General features: G+C 37.7%; 1 long non-coding RNA gene across 3 annotated transcripts in view; it reads right to left on the bottom strand.

The window, feature by feature from the left end:
- Window positions 1-507: 507 nt before the first annotated feature.
- The window catches only part of LOC134739423 (uncharacterized), a 49,166-nt gene continuing 26,588 nt past the window's right edge, over window positions 508-23,085 (bottom strand). For all 3 annotated transcript variants that reach the window (XR_010126061.1, XR_010126062.1, XR_010126063.1), the window contains exons 2-5: window positions 4,878-4,937; window positions 4,441-4,508; window positions 2,101-2,269; window positions 508-1,829 (exon numbers count right to left, since the gene is read on the bottom strand). This is a non-coding gene — a long non-coding RNA (uncharacterized LOC134739423). The remainder of the gene's footprint in view (window positions 1,830-2,100; window positions 2,270-4,440; window positions 4,509-4,877; window positions 4,938-23,085) is intronic.

The raw sequence follows: 23,085 nt of genomic DNA, 5'->3' as shown, positions 1-23,085 counted from the left end.
CATTGGCCAGGCTGGTCTAGAACTCCTGACCTCAAATGATCCACCCTCCTCGGCCTCCGAAAGAGTTGGGATTAGAGGCGAGAGCCACCGCTCCCTGCCTCTTTTGAAACTTCTGAAACCTTCTCTGAAATCTTCAACAGTACTAGCTATTTCTTCACAAATTAAAGTAAAACTCTGAGGAGAAAGCCATTCTAATAATATGATAATTTTAGATAACTCAGTAAAGATACTCTGCATCATTTTTATTATTAAATAGCCACAGTAGTTTCAGAAGAAAATTGAGGAACTCATCACCACTGATTTCCAACTTTGCTACTTCAGGTAGATCTCCAAGTTTCATATTTTCTACTTCTATTTTTTAGAAAATATTTCAAAATAATTATTTTTTAAAAATATTTTAAATTAATTGTTTTTCTTGGAAAACATCAGGTAACAAATATAAAGTGTCATGACAAATAATGAGACACAGCAAAAGAAAGGAAACAGCCCCAGGTATTAGTATAGCACTACTGTCAACAGCTCTGTTTTCTGCTTTTTCAATAAGGGACCTCACAATTTGATTTCCATTGAGACCCATTAATTATGAGACCCATTAATTAGGTAGCCAGCTGTGTCCCTTGCTCCATTTGAGAAACAGCCCAGTTTTAAATCTGGAACTCATGAACTAAAGCGATAGCTAGGTCTCTAGGTGGAAGAACTCTGCCGCACCCCAACAAATATATATTGGAATTATTTTCCTTACTCAAAGAAACTATGTCAGTTTCTGCACATTGAGAAAAAGGGAACATCCAGACCATGTGTGAACTAAGGGACACATATCTAAGTTGACATTGATGTGATGCAAACCATTGTTCTCTGGTTAGAGTGGATGCATATGGAACCAGGTAATTGATAGAGTGCCGGTTAAATTCTGGCCTATAATGGATCCACTCTCTGACCACCCACGTGCTTGTCAACTTAATTCTCTGATTCCCAAGTATGAAATTTATGCTTACATATTAGACATTTGGAATAACACCCATAAAAGGGCCCTAATATTTCAATGAGGAAGACAGGTGAAATCCTCTGAAACCTCCCAGTTGCCAACATTTTATGTAGATCAAAAACAAAATCCCACCTCATTAAGCATGTGCATGTTTGGTGTGTGTGTGTGTGTATGGCAGATAGTAATGCTACTATTAAAGTTTCAGGATGCATGCATGGGTGAGTGATCCAGTCAGAAATTTGATTCACAATTTGTTTCTCAGAAGAAGAATCCAGATGATCCACAAAAATGATTACTGCCAGCTCAATCAAATAGTAATCCTGATTGCAGGATTTTGTAGCATGGCTGAAGCAGATTAGCAAAGCCTCAGGTATGTGGTATATGATCATTACCTGATTGAATACATGTTTTTCTATTAGAATCAAAAGAAATAATCAGAAAGTTAACTTTCATGTGCAATGGACAACAGAATTACTCAGAGTTTTTCCCTGGAGCTGTATCAGTGCTCATGCACGCCATCGTAATAAAATCTGAAGAGTCCAGGCCATCTGGACATCACGTGGTACTTCACTTTAATCCACTGCATTGATGACATCATGTTGAGCAGGCAAGGTGAGCAAGAGTTGGCTTCTAGCTTGTACTGCTGTAGGCTCAGTAAGACACAGGCACTCCAGAGGATGGGAGAGAAACCTTATGAAGATTCAGGATGTAACATTCAGTTAGCTCCAGTGGTCCGAGGTATGCCACGACATCACCTCCAACATAAAAGTGAAAATATTGCCTCTTGTATCTGCTACACAGAAGGAATAACAATGTCTAGTATGTTATTTAAAACCTGAAGGCCCTAAAGGAGAAAGAGAGGGATTTTTATAAAACCAGGAGTTTTTTTTTTCTCTCTTATCTTATTTATATATCATGTCCACCAAAACATACCATTGGTCATTTTAGTAAAACAATAAAATAAAACAATGCAACATTTTCAAAATTCACATTCATATATGTATATAAAAGTTATCTTGTATAAAATAAAGAAATGAGGATGGAGAGAAGACAGTATTAAAGCAGCAAGGATGTGGTGGTGGTGGAATCAAATTGTTCATTACTTGAAGATGTACCTTGTTTACAGGAACAGAATTATGAAGTCTCAGGTCAATTTTTTTGGTATTCTATACTGTCCTCTATTATATCAATTTTTCTCCATCTTCCATTTTCAACTGTGGTGATGTGTCTGTTTCATTGATTTGCTGCTCATCAAATCTGAATCTGATCTGTTCCACTGGTAAACTGTCAATCACAACAGACTTTCATTAGTTTACAAAGCGGTGCACACCTCTTGGTCTTAAAGTGCAGCATAGAATTATGTTGCTCTGAAACCTGCAATTTAATATGATAATTTTATCTGTCCTGAACCCTTCCTTGTTTTTTCACTCACCATGGTAAACAGCATAGTCTTTTCAGCTGCGGGTTCCCAAACAAGGACCCGTTTCTCACTGAACCACAAAACTAGTAGAAGAGAAGCAGAAAACACACAGCTGGAATGGAACCTATTCATGTTACCCTTTAAACATTTTAAACTTTTGTTTGCTTTCCCTGAGGATAGCTTTGCCATCAAGTTTGATGATTTTACTAAGATATATCTCAAAGTTGATCATTCCAGCTAATTTTAATTTGTTCCTCGTCTGAGATGATTTCGTCTTTATCTTTAATTCCTTTCATGACTTCAATCAACCCTCACTGCATTTTTTTTCTGTGGTTTTGTCATTTTAGTCTATTTCTGTTCTTGGTTTTCGCATTTGGTATTGTATTTATTTTCTTTCGTGTTTCCTTATCTCCATATGCTTGTTGGAGAATATATAATTCAGCTTGGAATGTTGTATTACAACTTTCTTTTGCTCTTATTTGATTTTTGTTTCTTTGGGGGATAAAAAGCATTGATTTTATTAACTAAAATGATATGACTTATACTTCCTGGGTTTTTTTTCTTACAAGATGTTAAATTATTTTAAAAAACATTCTATTTCTACTCACACACTAGAAAGAGTGCCCCTTTCTGCACTATAGTGACATTCAGTTTCCTTAATGGATGAAGTTGGCCGTGGTGGTAAGAGCAGGAAGAGAAGTTTTGGAGGTTCTTGTTTCTCTCTGGTTTCTACAGATTCCTCAATTTCCCCTTTTCTTTCTTCTTTGATTTCACTGCCATGTCCTCAAGGAGCCCCGTTCCCTACCTGCTTCTGCCTTTGAAGCTGTACCTCATCAAGGCTGTCACCTCCATCCCCCTCATTTCGAGCCCCTTTTCTGTAATTGGTATTGGGAACTACGTGTCCCAGAAATGTTTTGACAATGTTCATGCCTAGTGCCCAACTTCTAAGGAGATTCTTTGTTGTACTTTTTGTCTAAGTTACCACTTTTCCTCTCCTCTTTTTCATGGTTCCTCTTTCGCCTCCCTCTCCTGGCTGTCTTACCCACAGGCTTGCAGTGGCAGGGAGAGCTATGTTGGGATTTAGAGTTTACTGCTTATAGCTCGTCTGAATTTTGTGGTGTTCTCTGTCTTCTACTGATTCCTGAGGTATACATCTTGCATGATTTTATGTTTATTCCTTGTCGAACTTATGATCCTTTTGAAGGGTAAGTGAAGAAATTTAAATTCCAGTGGTTACCTTCATCCTCCAGGTCTGAAGCTCCCTGATTGTTATTACCTTGCTAGGCATATTTGCCTTGTAGCAAGTTGCCTTTTGCTGTATATTGTTCCTTCACTGTCTTGTCCTTAGATTTCTCTTATTTATTAATTTGAACTATTTACTTACTAAAGATACTGACCCTTTGTTTTCTTAGTCGCTATAACTATGTTTCTATAATCTCTGTTCTTTTCTATTTTAACTTTCTGTATGATGATTCACTCACTCATTTTTAAAAAGTACTTCAGTTAGTAGTTACCTCTTGGGAACTATTTTTTGTACAAGGTAAAAATGTAAAATTTAAATTCCATTTGGCACCCATTACGGGGTCAAAAGTCACTAATTCTCCTCAGTGTATTGTTTGGGGAATTTTTTTTTTAGGGTTTAGAATCAAGTGTAATTGAAAAATAGTCTATCCTTTTCAGATTTTATCTTTGAATTAAGAATTGATTATTAGTTAAAAATACTGCTAGTGATTTCATTTCTGGTTGCTCCTCATTTTGTTACACAATATAGATTTATTAATACATACAACTAAGATGACTTTATAAAAAAATTTCTATTTATTGAGGTATTCTTTGTGGTCTAGTTTTGAAAACATTTTTCCTCCGAAACTTCATGACCCATTTGACAAATGTGTATTCATGGAAGTTAGGTTATATTTACTAAATAAATTCTACTTTTAATATCATGCATTCACTCAATATTATTAACCTACATGCAAGTTCTACATGATCAAAATACATTAGGCCTCAGATAAGTGAACAATAATTCATGTACCTCCCTTCATTTGGTTATCCATTCCACAGGCATTCATGGAGTATCGCCTATGACACCAGAGCTGTGTGCTAGAGTCAAGGGTAAAAATCATAGGTTTAATCTGACATCTTCCTGGAATTCTTGTTCTTCACAAACTAATGGATGAGATGGCCCTCAGTCTGTAATCACACAAAGGAGTCATATTTATTAACTGCTATAATTCTTTCCTAAGAGAATGTAACAGAGAAATCTGCCGAGACTTCCTTGAGAACAAGATATTTGAGCTGACATGTGATATCTGTGGGAGATGAAAGTGGTGGGGACTGGTGAACATTCGGGAGAGAGGTAACAATAAAAAAATACCGTGGGTTGTAGGAACTGAAAAAAGAGATCTCTCTAAACAGAAAGAAGAAAACTTGAAAGAAAATATTTTTAAATAAGACTGCAGAGGTACTTACAAGTTAGATCACACAAGATCTTTGTTGTTGTTGTCCATGTTAAGGATTTTGGACTTTATCCTAAAAGAAATAGAAAGCTGCTTAAAGTTCTTAAGTAAGAAAATGGTCAAATATTTTAATTTATTTTACTACAAAATGTTTTCTCAACTACCATGTTTTTCAAACCACTACCAATGTTTTTCAAACTACTCCTGTGTTTGGATGAAAAATGCAAACATTCTGCATATATAAATAATAACATTTAGAAATATCAAATATAAGAATATCAAATAATATTATTCAGAAATAATAAAATATCTAATAATATTATTTAGAAATGTCAAATATAAGACTAAGTAAATAAAATAAGGAAAACCATAAGTAGTGTGTCAATGAGAAGGCCTCAATAGCAGAGGTCAAGGAGATAAATAACTTATCCTAAGGTAGTGGGCAGAGAGGTAAGAAAAGTGAATAAGGAAAAGCTGTAAAGACAGTATCTTCAATGAATTGGATATTGAGAATAAAAATTGCAGTGTTACAATATTAATATAATGTATTAGTCCATTCTCATGCCGATGCTAAAGACATACCCGAGACTGGGTAATTTACAAAGAAAAAGACACTTAATGGACTCACAGTTCCATGTGGTTGGGAAGGCCTCACAATTATGGTGGAAGACACAAGGCACGTCTTACATGGTGGCAGGCAAGAGGTAATAAGAACCAAGTGAAAGGCAAAACCCCTTATAAAACCATCAGATCTCATGAGACTAATTCACTACCATGAGAATAGTATGGAGGAAACCATCCCCATGATTCAATTCTCTCCCATGGGGTTCCTCACAACACGTGGGAATTATGGGGGCTACAATTCAAGGTGAGATTTGGGTGGGGACACAGCCAAACCATATCATATAACGTGGTAATGAAAGTCGTAGACATGGGTGAGATCACAGACCAGAGTGAGAAGAAATCTCCAGGGCAGTGAATTTGAGGGAACTAAATATTCAATGGCTTGAAAGGACTCAGGGGAGAACTAGGCTGATGGATAGTAGAAATATCAAGAGATAGTTGAGCCATAAAAGCTTACAGAAGAGAGTATTTTGAGAAGAAAGGCTTAATTATGAGGAATATTTTAGGGCCAATTATAGAATCTTGATTATAGACTAAGTATTAGATAATCTTAAGGAATGATTACCAATTATTCAGAGCATTATAATATTGCATTAGTTATGTATGAATTTATGTGGATGTGTGAAAAAATATTCTGAACTATTTAGGTATGGAATATATTGGTGTAGGTGATTTACTTTAAAATATTTTTGAATATTATAATATAACATAAATTAAATTAAGAGCATGCTAACTGTATTATGTACTGCCTTGAGTCTAAATTAGGTGATGGTTGAAATATGTCCTCTGGATTTAACGACTGAGTGGTACAGATATTTTTGGTGGAGTGATGAAAGTCTGATGAAAAATGAAAATAAGATAAATTAAAAATAGCAAATATAAACTTTCAATAAAATTGTCAGCTCTGAAGAGAAAAAGAAAATTCTGGTTTGTTGTGAAAAAAAGGTGGGGGCATCTTTAAAAGCTGATGAAAGTGATCTAGCTGGGAAGCAGAGCAATAATTAAACTGTAGCCAGTTTATTGAAGAGCTCATTGGGACATAAACATTAACTAATTTTATTTTGCCCAGACACAGATTTTGACTAGACTATGTAGAATCTAGATTTCTCACTGAGTTGTATGTCCCTTAGAGATAGCTTCCTCAGATTCCATAAATCTCCTGACACTTTCAATGACTCTTAAGTCTCATTCCTATTTATTTGTAAAACTTTAATTACAAACGTGGCAGTATGTTGACCTCTTCCTAATCTCCGTGCAAGCTTTGTTTGTGGGGCTGGCTAGTGCATAGAGGTGGTGTGTGGGCAGGATGTCACAGTGAGGTGTCTTCTTCCTCCCCTTCTTGTAGCTCTGCTGTTGTTAGGAGCAAAAAAGTGGGGGTGCTAGCAGAGGAGAATGTTCCCTTACATGACAGCCATATTGCTGGTAGGAAGCCATCCCTTACCTCAGGCTGGTTCATGAACCCTTCTATTTGATGCTGGTGAACCGCGCTTATGTGGTGTCCTCCATTTTGGTTGTATCCATATCATCTTGGAAGTGTAATTGGCTTTACCCATCTCCATTACTATTGAAGATTTCTGTAGAGGACAAGCCATGACTCCCTTCTTTGTCAAAGATAGGCCCTCCACCCTTTCTTGTGTTGGCCACTCTTCAATAGACAGCGGCCACCTGGAAAACCCCATTGTTCTAGCCCATCAAGCTACAAGCAACTCTGAGGTCTTCTTCTACGCACTTAGAGGGCTACAGAGAATGGACGTGGTATAGGGATTGCCCCTATTTCTTTCCAGGCACACTAAGTCCAAAGGGATGAAAGAAATGCTGGCACTTATTATAATACAGGACTTCCAGAATTCAGAAAGCTCTGCAAAAATGGATGTCCACCTTTATATTCAAGTATTCACCCAAAACTCAGTGGGCTCATAGGAAAACTTCCCATATTGTTCTTATATTGAGAGATGGTCTGAAAAAATGAGCTGCACCATACCCTGTGTCCCCTGGGGCATCTTTCCAAGATCTCTCTGAGCACACTTTGCTCCAGTGGTGGCACCAAGTTGGGCATGGACATCCAGCAGCTCGGCAAGTACCCCGCTGGAGGATGATTGAAGTCTACTGTTCCAGGATGTGCACATCAGACTTTAAGAGGATTCTCTTAGGACTCCCTTTCAACTGGCTTCAGGGAGAAGTGAGCCTTCTCCCTTATCCCAAGGGAAAAGGGTGAAATGGCCTGCTGCCACTGGGAAGGCAGGGGTATAGTGAGAGTTGGTGAGAAAGAGTCAGTCAGCCAGCTTTTCTTGGAGGTTCCAAATCTAACTACTAGTGGCAAGCTGGAAGGTTTCTTTAGATGTTGTGGTCCTTCATGCCTTTTTTCCCTCAGCCTTGGGCCTCTTTACCTGTAACCAGTGTGTGCTGATAAATCAGTGTGTGGTGGGGTGAGGTGAGCATGGGGACTAACTTATAGTATTTGTGGGGTTTTGTGGTATAAATACACCACCATGGTCTATTTGAAGCTGTCAATGCAATGTTGCTGAATATACAGTTGGGAAGAAGGGCACAAAATTGGATATCAGGAACCAGAAGGTGGCAACATTAGCACAACACTGTCTGCAGTAATAGGGCAGCAATTCAGTATTGAATTGAACTGTAAATGAATTCAAACACAGTTATATTTCATTTCCAACAAGCAATTGCTCCAATGAGCAAACCAGGATGTTAAACATGTATTCGATTTTGCCAATATTACAGGTCAAGCAAAAAAAAGTTCTACATTTAGTTGGTAGTTTAACATAATCTGTGGGTACTGTTTGTCTAACAAAGATGGGTTCATACATGTATGTGTGTATATAATTGAAGAGCTTTATTAAGATATAATTCACTGCCAGGGGCAGTGGCTCATGCCTGTAATCCCAGCACTTTGGGAGGCCAAGGCAGGCAGATCATCTGATGTCAGGAGTTCAAGACCAGCCTAGCCAACACGTTGAAACCCTGTCTCTACTAAAACACAAAAATTAGCCAGTCATGGTGGCAGGTGCTTGTAATCCCAGCTACTCGGGAGGCTGAGGCAGGAGAATTGCTTGAACCCGGGAGGCGGAGCTTGCAGTGAGTCACGATCACCCCACTACACCCCAGCCTGGGTGACAGAGTGAGAATCCCTCTCAAAACAAAACCAAAACAAAACATAATTTACATATCATACAATGACATTTAGCATATGGACAGAGTTGTGCATCCTTTACCACAATCAGATTTAGAATATTTTCACTATCCCCAAAAGAAACACTGTTCCATTTAACTATCACCCCCTAATCCATCCATCCACCCCAGCCTTAGGCAATCACTAGTCCACTTTCTATCTCTAGACACTTGCCGGTTCTGGACATTTCATACACATGAAATTATATCGTATGTGACCTTTTCTGTCTAGCTTATTTCACTCAGCATAATGTTTTCCAGGTTCATTCATGTTGCAGAATTTGATACTTCATTCATTTTCATGGCTGAATAATATTCGTTGGTGTAGCTATACCACATGTTACCTGTCTATGCATCATTTGATGGACACTTGTTTTGTTTCCACGTTTAGCCATTATAAATAATTCTCCATTAACTTTTGTGTACATTTTTGTGTGGACTTTTTTTTATTTCTTTTGGGTATATTCTTGGGAATGGAATTTCTGGGTCATATGGTAAGTTTATGTTAAACTGTTTGAGGAACTGCCAGAGTATTTTCTAAAGCTGTCGCCAGCCGGGTGCAGTGGCTCATGTCTGTAATCCCAGCACTTTGGGAGACTGAGGCGGGTTGATCACCGGAGGTCAGGAGTTCGAGACCAGCCTGGCCAACATGATGAAACCCTGTTTCTACTAAAAATACAAAAATCAGCCGGGTGTGGTGGTGTAATCCTAGCTACTAGGGAGGCTGAGGCAGGAGAAACGCTTGAACCCAGGAGGTGGAGGTTGCAGTGAGCCAAGATCACGCCACTGCACTCCAGCCTGGGCGACAAGAGCAAAACTCCATCTCAAAATAAGAATAATAATAATAAAGAAACAAATAACAGAAAGTGGCATTACTTTACATTCACATCAGCTGTGTATGAGGGTTCTAGTTTCTCCTTATCTTTTCCAACACCTGTTCTCAGTTTTCTTCAGCATGACCATCCCAGTGGGTGTGAAATGGGATCCCTGTGGTTTCGATATGCATTTTCCTGATGGCTAAAGCGTCTGTGCATAATTTTAAATAGATGCATAGCTGTCACCATATTATATACATCTTATTTTTAGTACCATCTTTGTCTTTTTGCTTTTCACATGACTCTGCCATTTCTCTGTCTTTTCCCCAACACTCATGCCTGCCCAACCTGCCTAGATCAGGTATTCCAATTTTACCCATTAACATGTATCTTTCCATATTTGTCACCTGTTTGTATACTTATACAGTATACATGTCACCTGTTCATATACTCATATATGCATGTATACCCATATAGTATATCCATATATACTTGTTTGTTTACATACATATATACTTTGTCATATAAACACATTTTTCTGCATATCACTTTCTTCACTGAATTATTCCTAATATGAATCTCTCCAAGTCAACAGACATAGGATGAACTCATTACATGTAGTCTCTTCAAGATACTTCATAGTTTGAATTTACCATAATTTCCCCAGCCATTTCCTTATCCATGGATACTAGCAAAATTTTAGTTAACTTTTCCTTTGAATAGTGCTATAATAATCATCCTTGTACACATGCTCTGTGTACGGAGGCTTTTGTGTGTGTGAGTTTGATTCCGGGATAGTATAGCTGAATCAGAGTCTATGTGTTTTTAATTGTACTCGATATGGCTTGTTCTCTTTTCAGAAAGGCTATAGCATTGCATATTTTCACTAGTAACATATGAAGGCATCTTTTCTTCACATCCCAACAGTCATAGATGTGGTTCTTTTTAGTTTCTGTCAGGTTTATGGGTATATTTTGAGATTTCTGGCAACTTTAATTAGCAATTCTCAAGCAAAGAATGCATTTGAGTCACTTATGATATGGTATATTATCCATGAGCATTTGCTTCTCAGTGACAAACCTATTCGAGCCTTCTGACTCGTTTTCCATTGGTGTTTTTGCCAATGTTTCCCATCAGTATGGCTTAGCTACTTTATATTATATACATTTAACTATTGGCGACATCTGTTTAAGAAGATTTTCCTACATTTCTGTAGATCTATTTATTGGTTCACAGTATTCTTTCTGAAACAAATATTTTCAGTTTTATATAGCCAATTACACGTTTTTATTGCTAAATTACATATAGAGTGTCCTAGACATTTTTAAAGATTTTAAGGTTTTAAAAAATTTAAGTTCTTAATCTGTATTGTATTTCTTATTTGAATATGGTGAAAGATAGGAGCGTAGTTTTATTTTCTTCTAAATGAATTAACATTTTCTTCCAAATGTCAGTTTTGCTATCATTTTACTTTTTTAAGAATACATATTAATAAATGACACACTGATCATGTATCTATTTATTCTATCTATCCACATAAACAAATATATATGTGTGTATATATATACACATATTGTTCTCATGATTTGTCTGGTTTTCTTATAATAATATCATATTAATATGATTTTGTAATATTTGGTTTAATGTATTCGATTATATAATGTGCCCTAAAATTAGGCAAATGGAGTCCTCCCTCATTGCCATTTATTCAATGGTCACTTTTAGGTATTTGTTTTTCCATACAAATTTACAGATTATTCTATCCAATTAAAAAATCTATTGGTATTCTAATTAAATTTGGATTCTATTTCTATATTATGTGAAAACTGTTTTTAATTTTAAGTTTTTCCATCAGGAACACATAATATAGTTTCCATTGCTCAGATATTTTGTGACTTTCAATATGTTTTTATACCATTCTTCAAATGGTTCCTTGTCTTACTCTATAAATTTATTTTGAAAATTTTATATTTTTAACTTTTTTATTGAAATAATTTTTGCACAAGTAGCATGCGTTTAAGCTTGTGTTTGGGGATTAAACTCTATATTATGTATTATAAATAAGAAGGTAGATATGTCCTTGAAAAACACTCTGTGCTTTAAGATGAGATGGTTACACTACGGGCCTCTCAGGCACTTATACCAGCTAAGGCAAATGTGGGTAGAACAACTTTTACTAATTAATCATTTTTCTTCTTCTTTCTCTCTGTATCAGTAGACAAAGTAAATTTTTACATGAATTATGTGGACTCTGATGTAATGTCACAGTATTTGAGTGTTTGTCTGCAGTATCATTATCAAGCATCAAATGCTGAAGCCAGTACGATAAAAATCTAAGTTAGCAAAGAGAATAAAACAGTTGACAATTGACAGACTTGAAGTAGAAGTGCGTATTTTTAATTGCATATAAGTCTCCTCAAATCCTAACTTGATATTAAATGTTGGTGAAGAGAAATTGGAATGGCGGAGGTTCTTGGTGAAAAAGAATTATTTATTCACATATTCATTAATTCAATCATTTATTTATTTACCGAATAATTACTGAACACCTACAGTGTACAAAGTGAAAGTCTTTGCCTTCTTACAGCACTCTTTCAATCCCAGGGTTTTGGAGGAAATCATTTAATGAATGGGTTGAATAAAACAGGATGATAATGAGTGCTAATGAGAAAAATAGAATAAGGTAGAGGGATGGAGTGTGGAGGGAAGCAGGATTCAGTCTCTGATAGAGGTGCCTAGAGAAGGTCTCACTGAGAGGTCATTGGAGCGAAGACCTAGAGGAAGCGAGAGTGAACCACAAAGATTTCATAGGGGAAGAAAATTCCAAGCAGAAGAAACAGCAAGGGTAAACTATGTTGTTTTGTTTGAATAGGTATTTAAACTGTTAGTTCCATTTGTTCTCCTGTAATGCATTTTCATCTTTCAAAGGGATTATGACGATGATTGTTTCCAGATACTTTGACACTCACTTCCCTTGAAAGCTTTCAGTTTCTCCTCAGAGATTACAGCAGGGTATTTGCTGTCAATAACTGGCATATCTAATTGTATTGGAATTGGGTGCCTGGTAAATACTGAGTCTTGGTCTTTATAAAGCTAGACTGTCTGTATTTCAATGTCGCTATGGTTTTACATGTCTAGAGGTAGAAGTTCAATGTATCTTTGACAGATTTCCGTGTATTTGGGGAAAATCACTAATTGGAGTCCCTTATTTACACGAATATAAAACCAGTAGCCTCATTGTTCTTGGGAGAAAGTGTGATGTCATCATTAACCATAATTCATTAACTCAACTTAGGTTTACTAACAGAACTATGTTTCTGAAATGTTGGAGATTTATTCCCATCTCTTAAATCTGAATTTAAGGTGCAATATGCTCAAAATACATTGTTATTGGTAAGTATGCATGCTTTTTTGTTTAAGCACTTGATCCCATGGCTTTGGGAGACCAGACCAAGGCAATCACACATATCAGCCTGCATGTCCTGACAGTTACTTTTCACAGTAGGGGATAAAACAGGTCAAGAAGTTAGTTGAGGTTGATGCAGGGCTGACTCTTCAAAAGTTGCCGTTTCTTAATCATTTCTAAATCTCAAATTTATCTCAGTTAAGAGGTTTTGTGGGAGGGTGAGTGTGGCTGTAGCATGAATAGATACACATCTGACAGCTATTATTGAAAGAATACCAGCTATGCTATAGGATTATCAGATGATTCTTTGCTATAGGCCTACTGTGACCTGAGAAGCTCAGCTTAATTCAGGGTCCACTGACCATCCTCCTGTGGTCACACTTGTGTGATTATCACTCAGCAGGGTGCAGAGCCCAGTCAGAGCATGGCTGATATTCAATGGCATAGTAAGGAATTGCCTGTGAGTATAATAGGTGCCACCGGTCTAGCCTAAAAGACAGGAGATACAATGGAAATGATGTTCACAGAGAGCACTGTGTGAGAAAAAAACGTGAGATGACACTAAGAAGATCTTACAGTCATTGTATGTGCTTATATGTGACCTAAATCACTGTTGATATTTAAATGCATTCTATTTTATTGATGTAGATGAGGTGGCCTGAAACTTATCAATTGTTCAAATAAAAAACCATAAGGTCTAATTATTTTTAATTTACACGGTCTCTAGTTTTAGCTGAAAAGATATTGTTCTTCACAAAACATATTTTTTGATATTATTTATTCTTTGTAAAGCTGCCCCTTAAAATCAAAATTAAAATACCGTAGAGTGAAATCTTAGAAATAAAGGATCAAAAACATCAACCTGGAGTCATTTTACAAATAACTTCAATGGTTCTAGAAGAGAAGTTGGCAAACCATGAACCAAATCTGGCAAGCCACCTGTTTTTGGAAATAAAGTTGTATTGGTACATAGCTCCTCTCATGCCTTTATGTCTTGTTTATGACTACCTCACGCTATGTAAGCAGAACTGAATATTTGCTAAAGACCTTTATGGTTTGCAAAGCCTAAAAATTTACTATCTGGAGCCAGAGAGGAAGAAATTACACATCCTTGTTCCAGAATACCTCATTATATGTGTTTCCCCCCCTAAAAATTCTGCTTTTAGATTGCTTATGGACATACTGATATTATGGGTTATAGAAATGATTTTCATTTTTCCCCTATATTTTTCACTCTGATAATTGCATTTTTCTGTTATTCATGATAACATGTTGTTTTTCATGGTATCTCTTTTTATGGTTTAATCCAGGTTTTTTTCTTCCCCCTACAATTCAAATCTTCTTTTCGTCCTCTCTTACCAAAGGTCAAATGTCCTAACAACGTATTCTTCTTCCCTGATATAGGGAGAAATTCCTGTATGTTCCCTACTGCTCATTATCATAAATCCAGAACTGAAAGTGCCAGTACCGCCCTTCATTGCTGTGTGCCTCGCAATGCCTTTCATGTTGCCTTTTCTCCTATAGTAAGATTACAATTTAAGAAAGAGTTAAAATCTGCCCTTCTTCTGTTTCCCAGACTTGAAAGCCACCAGAGTTTCCAATAATTATCTAATTTTTTAAGATTCATTACCACATGAAACAATACAGAAATATTTCCACTTCCACAAAGAACAATTTTTTTCCAAGTAGAGTTGTCCTGAAATGAGTCATCCTAGGTTGCCATCTCCAAATCAATATATACATGAAGCCTTATAAAAATATGAAGAATGTGGCCAGGCACAGTGGCTCATGCCTGTAATCCCAGCACTTTGGGAGGCCGAGGTGGGCAGATCACCTGAGATCAGGAGTTCAAGACTGGCCTGACCAACGTGGTGAAACCCCATCTCTACTAAGAATACAAAAATTAGCTGGGCGTGGTGGTGTGCACCTGTAATCCCAACTACTTGGGATGCTGAGGCAGGAGAATTACTTGGGAGGCAGAGGTTGCAGTGAGTGGAGATCGCACCATTGCACTCCAGCCTGGGAGAAAGAGCGAGACTCCATCTCAAAAAAAAATAAATAAAATATGAAGAATATAAAATGATAATACAGTTTTATTTTAACCAGTGTGATGCTTTAACATAAATTATTTTCATTGTTTAAGACTGTCTGGCTCTAGAATTAAAATGGCAAGAGGGAGAGAGACCATGGTTTCCTTTGCCTCTGTCATAAATTGCCCTTTAGTGTTTTCAGATCTCTTTCCTATGTATGTTTTCTTGCACTTGGGGAAAATACATTTCACAAAGAGCTCCTCTGCATGTCTGTCTTCTTCGAATATCTTGGAATGGAAGCTCCTTGGAAGAATATCCAAGATGTTCTTCAAATATCTTGGAATGGAAGCTCCTTGGAGGGTAGACCTGTATCTTTTACATGTTAAAGACCTGACACAAAATAAGCCCAAAATAAATGTTAAAACATCATTGGACCAAACACTTCAATCATTCTCTGTTTTGAACAAGAGGACTGGGGAGGCAGTGACAGCTGGATCTACTTGAGATGTCAATAACCTTGGGTGTCTTTGTCAAGCGACAGCCTGAGGCCCCTTCTGTTTAAGAAATAATAGAAAATATTAAATGTACTGACAGGTGTCTTGAGCAAGAAAGGAAGAGAAATGAAGAAAAGTGCCTGTGGGGCAGAACATTTGAGAAATAGTTCGTTATGAAGAGTAGGAAAACCATACAATGGAAAATCACCTTTTTACAAATTTGTGTGAAAGGTAAACAAAACAGGTTTAATTAAGTTTAAACACAGAATACACATTATTGTGAGGGAAGAGCAGAACGCCTGGCAAAATGATGCTTTCCAGAATGCAGACCGCTGCCCTGAGCATGAAGTAGTCAAGGCTGCGAGACATGGTGACAAGAATTCCTTGAAAACTGAAAGCATTCATTCTGCAGGATGTCTGGCACAGGGAAATGCAAACATATCTAAAGTACAGACACTTCTCTTGGTTACAAAAATAAAATTAATGGAGAAAAAGTGAAGGTCCTTGTAATTGAGGTACTAACTTCTGGGCTAATCTAGCAGAGTCTTTGGAATTGAAAGTCAGAAATGGGGGAAGAGTTGGTGTTCCCATGGAAGATGAGGGAACTGAATAAACATTTTTGCCAGTATAGATATTTCTTTGCATTATTTATCTTCTCCCTTCTTTATTTTCCCATAATATTCCAAGATAAATATACCAGCTTTTTTAGTGCATAATCAAGATATTAGAGTGAAAATTTTAGAATAAGAATAAATTTTAGGCCAATAGCTTTTAAATTGATCATGATGAAGGAATCTGCATGTCTCTAAGATAAAGCAAAGTCCCTCCTCGCTCTCCACCCTGAAGATAGCTCTATCTACCTGCCTCAGTGAAACACATCTTCACTACTTTGTTCTTGCAAAACAAATACAAGAACAAAAACCATATTTAATTGTTAATTAAGATTAAGGTTCAGAACCACTGGCTAATTGAGGTTGATTTCCTGTCTATCTATATAAAACAGAATTTGCTTGTGTTAGTGCTTAATTTTAACAAGAAATTGTTCACATTAGGCATGCGTTTGTTTCTTTAGAATTTGCTATTTCTTACTACCTAAGAAATTGCTTGGAAGGAGCCAAGATGGCTGAATAGGAACAGCTCCAGTCTACACCTCCCAGCGTGAGTGACGCAGAAGACGGGTGATTTCTGCATTTCCATCTGAGGTACCGGGTTTATCTCACTAGGGAGTGCCAGACAGTGGGCGCAGGTCAGTGGGTGCATGCACTGTGCATGAGCCGAAAAAGGGCGAGGCATTGCCTCACTCAGGAAGTGCAAGGGGTCAGGGAGTTCCCTTTCCTAGTCAAAGAAAGGGGTGACAGATGGCACCTGAAAAATCAGGTCACTCCCACCCGAATACTGCGCTATTCCGACGGGCTTAAAAAATGGTGCACCAGGAGATTATATCCCACACCTGGCTCAGAGGGTCCTACACCCATGGAGTCTCACTGATTGCTAGCACAGCAGTCTGAGATCAAACTGCAAGGCGGCAGCTAGGCTGCGGGAGGGCCGCCCACAATTGCCCAGGCTTGCTTAGGTAAACAAAGCAGCTGGGAAGCTTAAACTGGGTGGAGCCCACCACATCTCAAGGAGGCCTGCCTGCCTCTGAAGGCTCCACCTCTGGGGGCAGGGCACAGACAAACAAAAAGACAGCAGTAACCTCTGCAGACTTAAATGTCCCTGTCTGAAAGCTTTGAAGAGAGCAGTGGTTCTCCCAGCACACAGCTGGAGATCTGAGAATGGGCAGACTGCCTCTTCAAGTGGGTCCTTGACCCCGGTCCCCCGAGCAGCCTAACTGGGAGGCATCCCCCAGCAGGGGCAGACTGACACCTCACACAGCCGGCCAGGTACTCCAACAGACTTGCAGCTGAGGATCCTGCCTGTTAGAAGGAAAACTAACAAACAGAAAGGATGTACACACCAAAAACCCATCTGTACATCACCATCATCAAAGACCAAAAGTAGATAAAACCACAAAGATGGGGAAAAAACAGAGCAGAAAAACTGGAAACTCTAAAAAGCAGAGCGCCTCTCCTCCTCCAAAGGAACGCAGTTCCTAACCAGCAATGGAACAAAGCTGGATGGAGAATGACTTTGACGAGCTGAGAGAAGAAGGCTTCAGATGATCAAATTACTTTGAGCTATGGGAGGATATTCAAACCAAAGGCAAATAAGTTGAAAACTTTGAAAAAAATTTAGAAGAATGTATAACTAGAATAACCAATACAGAGAAGTGCTTAAAGGAGCGGATGGAGCTGAAAAACAAGGCTCAAGAACTACGTGAAGAATGCAGAAGCCTCAGGAGCTGATGCAATCAAATGGAAGAAAGGGTGTCAGTGATGGAAGATGAAATGAATGAAATGAAGGGAGAAGGGATGTTTAGAGAAAAAAGAATAAAAAGAAATGAACAAAGCCTCCAAGAAATATGGGACTATGTGAAAAGACCAAATCTACGTCTGATTGGTGTACCTGAAAGTGACAGGGAGAATGGAACCAAGTTGGAAAACACTCTGCAGGATATTATCCAGGAGAACTTCCCCAATCTAGCAAGGCAGGCCAACACTCAGATTCAGGAAATACAGAGAACACCACAAAGATACTCCTCGAGAAGAGCAAATCAAAGACACATAATTGTCAGATTCACCAAAGTTGAAATGAAGGAAAAAATGTTCAGGGCAGCCAGAGAGAAAGGTCGGGTTACCCTCAAAGGGAGGCCCATCAGACTAACAGTGGATCTCTTGGCAGAAACTCTACAAGCCAGAAGAGAGTGGGGGCCAATATTCAACATTCTTAAAGAAAAGAATTTTCAACCCAGAATTTCATACCCAGCCAAACTAAGCTTCATAAGTGAAGGAGAAATAAAATACTTTACAGACAAACAAATGCTGAGAGATTTTGTCACCACCAGGCCTGCCCTAAAAGAGCTCCTGAAGGAAGCGCTAAACATGGAAAGACACAACCGGTACCAGCCGCTGCAAAATCATGCCAAAATGTAAAGACCATCGAGACTAGGAAGAGACTGCATCAACTAATGAGCAAAATAACCAGCTAACATCATAATGACAGGATCAAATTCACACATAACAATATTAACTTTAAATGTAAATGGACTAAATGCTCGAATTAAAAGACACAGACTGGCAAATTGGATAAAGAGTCAAGATCCATCAGTGTGCTGTATTCAGGAAACACATCTCACAGGCAGAGACACACATAGGCTCAAAATAAAAGGATGGAGGAAGATCTACCAAGCAAATGGAGAACAAAAAAAGGCAGGGGTTGCAATCCTAGTCTCTGATAAAACAGACTTTAAACCAACAAAGATCAAAAGAGACAAAGAAGGCCATTACATAACGGTAAAGGGATCAATTCAACAAGAACAGCTAACTAACCTAAATATATGTGCACCCAATGAAGGAGCACCCACATTCATAAAGCAAGTACTGAGTGACCTACAAAGAGACTTAGACTCCCACACATTAATAATGGGAGATTTTAACACCCCACTGTGAATATTAGACAGATCAACGAGACAGAAAGTTAACAAGGATACCCAGGAATTGAACTCAGCTCTGCACCAAGCAGATCTAACAGACATCTACAGAGCTCTCCACCCCAAATCAACAGAATATACATTTTTTTCAGCACCACACCACACCTATTCCAAAATAGACCACATACTTGGAAGTAATGCTCTCCTCAGTAAATGTAAAAGAACAGAAATTATAACAAACTATCTCTCAGATCATAGTGCAATCAAGCTAGAACTCAGGATTAAGAATCTCACTCAAAACCACTCAACTACATGGAAACTGAACAACCTGCTCCTGAATGACTACTGGGTACATAACAAAATGAAGGCAGAAATAAAGATGTTCTTTGAAACCAACGAGAACCAAGACACAACATACCAGAATCTGTGGGATGCATTCAAAGCAGTGTGTAGAGGGAAATTTATAGCACTAAATGCCCACAAGAGAAAGCAGGAAAGATCCAAAATTGACACCCTAACATCACAATTAAAAGAACTAGAAAGGCAAGAGCAAACACATTCAAAAGCTAGCAGAAGGCAAGAAATAACTAAAATCGGAGCAGAACTGAAGGAAATAGAGACACAAAAAACCCTTGAAAAAATCAATGGGTCCAGGAGCTGTTTTTTTGAGAGGATCAACAAAACTGATAGACTGCTAGCAAGATTAATAAAGAAAAAAAGAGAGAAGAATCAAATAGATGCAATAAAAAATGATAAAGGGGATATCACCACTGATCCCACAGAAATACAAACTACCATCAGAGAATACTACAAACACCTCTACACAAATAAACAAGAAAATCTCGAAGAAATGGATAAATTCCTCGACACATACACTCTCCCAAGACTAAACCAGGAAGAAGTTGAATCTCTGAATAGACCAATAACAGGAGCTGAAATTGTGGCAATAATCAATAGCTTACCAACCAAAAAGAGTCCAGGACCAGATGGATTCACAGCCGAATTCTACCAGAGGTACAAGGAGGAACTGGTACCATTCCTTCTGAAACTATTCCAATAAATAGAAAAAGAGGGAATCCTCCCTAACTCATTTTATGAGGCCAGAATCATCCTGATACCAAAGCCAGGCAGAGACACAACCAAAAAAGAGAATTTTAGACCAATATCCTTGATGAAAATTGATGCAAAAATCTACAATAAAATACTGGCAAACCAAATCCAGCAGCACATCAAAAAGCTTATCCACCATGATCAAGTGGGCTTCATCCCTGGGATGCAAGGCTGGTTCAATATATGCAAATCAATAAATGTAATCCAGCATATAAACAGAACCAAAGACAAAAACCACATGATTATCTCAATAGATGCAGAAAAGGCCTTTGACAAAATTCAACAACGTTTCATGCTAAAAACTCTCAGTAAATTAGGTAATGATGGGACGTATCTCAAAATAATAAGAGCTATCTATGACAAACCCACAGCCAATATCATACTGAATGGCCAAAAACTGGAAGCATTCCCTTTGAAAACGGGCACAAGACAGGGATGCCCTCTCTCACCACTCCTATTCAACATAGTGTTGGAAGTTCTGGCCAGGGCAATTAGGCAGGAGAAGGAAATAAAGGGTATTCAATTAGGAAAAGAGGAAGTCACATTGTCCCTGTTTGCAGATGACATGATAGTATATCTAGAAAACCCCATTGTCTCAGCCCAAAATCTCCTTAAGCTGATAAGCAACTTCAGCAGAGTCTCAGGATACAAAATCAATGTACAAAAATCACAAGCATTCTTATACACCAATAACAGACAGAGAGCGAAATCATGAGTGAACTCCCATTCACAATTGCTTCAAAGGGAATAAAATACCTAGGAATCCAAGTTACAAGGGACGTGAAGGACCTCTTCAAGGAGAACTACAAACCACTGCTCAAGGAAATAAAAGAGGATACAAAGAAATGGAAGAACATTCCATGCTCATGGGTAGGAAGAATCAATATCATGAAAATAGCCATACTGCCCAAGGTAATTTACAGATTCAATGCCATCCCCATCAAGGTACCAATGACTTTCCCCACAGAATTGGAAAAATCTACTTTAAAGTTCATATGGAACCAAAAAAGAGCCTGCATTGCCAAGTCAATCCTAAGCCAAAAGAACAAAGCTGGAGGCATCACACTACCTGACTTCAAACTATACTACAAGGCAACAGTAACCAAAACAGCCTGGTACTGGTAACAGGGATATAGATCAAAACAGAGATATAGATCAATGGAACAGAACAGAGCCCTCAGAAATAACGCCGCACATCTACAACTATCTGATCTTTGACAAACCTGAGAAAAAAAGCAATGGGGAAAGGATTCCCTATTTAATAAATGGTGCTGGGAAAACTGTCTAGCCATATGTAGAAAGCTGAAACTGGATCCCTTCCTTACACCTTATACAAAAATCAATTCAAGATGGATTAAAGACTTAAATGTTAGACCTAAAACCATAAAAACCCTAGAAGAGAACCTAGGCATTACCATTCAGGACATAGGCATGTGCAAGGTCTTCATGTCTAAAACACCAAAAGCAATGGCAACAAAAGCCAAAATTGACAAATGGGATCTAATTAAACTCAAGAGCTTCTGCACAGCAAAAGAAACTACCATCAGAGTGAACAGGCAACCTACAGAATAGGAGAAAATTTTCACAACCTACTCATCTGACAAAGGGCTAATATCCGGAATCTACAATGAACTCAAACAAATTTACAAGAAAAAAACAAACAACCCTATCAAATAGTGGGTGAAGGACATGAACAGACACTTCTCAAAAGAAGACATTTATGCAGCCAAAAAACACATGAAAAAATGCTCACCATCACTGGCCATCAGAGAAATGCAAATCAAAACCACAATGAGATACCATCTCACACCAGTTAGAATGGCAATCATTCAAAAGTCAGGAAACAACAGGTGCTGGAGAGGATGTGGAGAAATAGGAACACTTTTACACTGTTGGTACGACCGTAAACTAGTTCAACCCTTGTGGAAGTCAGTGTGGCAATTCCTCAGGGATCTAGAACTAGAAATTCCATTTGACCCAGCCATCCCATTACTGGGTATATACCCAAAAGACTATAAATCATACTGCTATAAAGACACATGCAGACGTATGTTTATTGCGGCATTATTCACAATAGGAAAGACTTGGAACCAACCCAAATGTCCAACAAGCCTAGACTGGATTAAGAAAATTTGGCACAGATACACCATGGAATACTATGCAGCCATAAAAAATGAGGAGTTCACGTCCTTTGTAGGGACATGGATGAAATTGGAAATCATCATTCTCAGTAAACTATCGCAAGAACAAAAAACCAAACACCGCATATTCTCACTCATAGGTGGGAATTGAACAATGAGAACACATGGACACAGGAAGGGGAACATCACACTCTGGGGACTGTTGTGGGGTGGAGGGAGGGGAGAGGGATAGCACTGGGAGATATACATAATGCTAGATGATGAGTTAGTGGGTGTAGTGCACCAGAATGGCACATGTATACATATGTAACAAACCTGCACATTGTGCACATGTACCCTAAAACTGAAAGTATAATAATAATAAATACATAAATTAAAAAAACAGAAAAAAAAACAGAAAAAAAGAAATATGTTACCAATTGGAAACCAGGTGAAGGGTATACTGGACTTCTCTCTATTATTTCTTATAACTGTATGTGATGCAGTAATTACCTCAAAATTAAAGGTTAAAAATAAAAAGAATGCTTTTTCCACCAAAGCATTAATGAAATATATGCTTATGCATATTAGTTTTAATTATTGTCAGATGTAACATCCTTTTCATATCTTAATAATGCATCAATCATCACAATATTATAAAAATCTCATTTTGTGATTTCTCCCACATTATATATGAATGTATTATATGCATACATGTAAAAATGTTTTGTAATTTTTACATTTAGATATTTAATCTACCTTATTTATATTCTATACAATATTAAGTATGAATAGAGTATAAATTTTCTTCAAATGGATATTATTTTCTGAAACTGCTTACTGAATTGTTTATTCTTTGACATAATTTGAAGATCCAAATTTTCTTATATCTGTGTGTCTCAGCTCC

The sequence above is a fragment of the Pongo pygmaeus genome, chromosome 3, assembly GCF_028885625.2.
Source record: "Pongo pygmaeus isolate AG05252 chromosome 3, NHGRI_mPonPyg2-v2.0_pri, whole genome shotgun sequence".
In the NCBI taxonomy this organism is placed as follows: Eukaryota; Metazoa; Chordata; class Mammalia; order Primates; family Hominidae; genus Pongo; species Pongo pygmaeus.
Note: the sequence above shows the minus strand (reverse complement) of the source record. Positions and strands in the feature narration are given on the sequence as shown.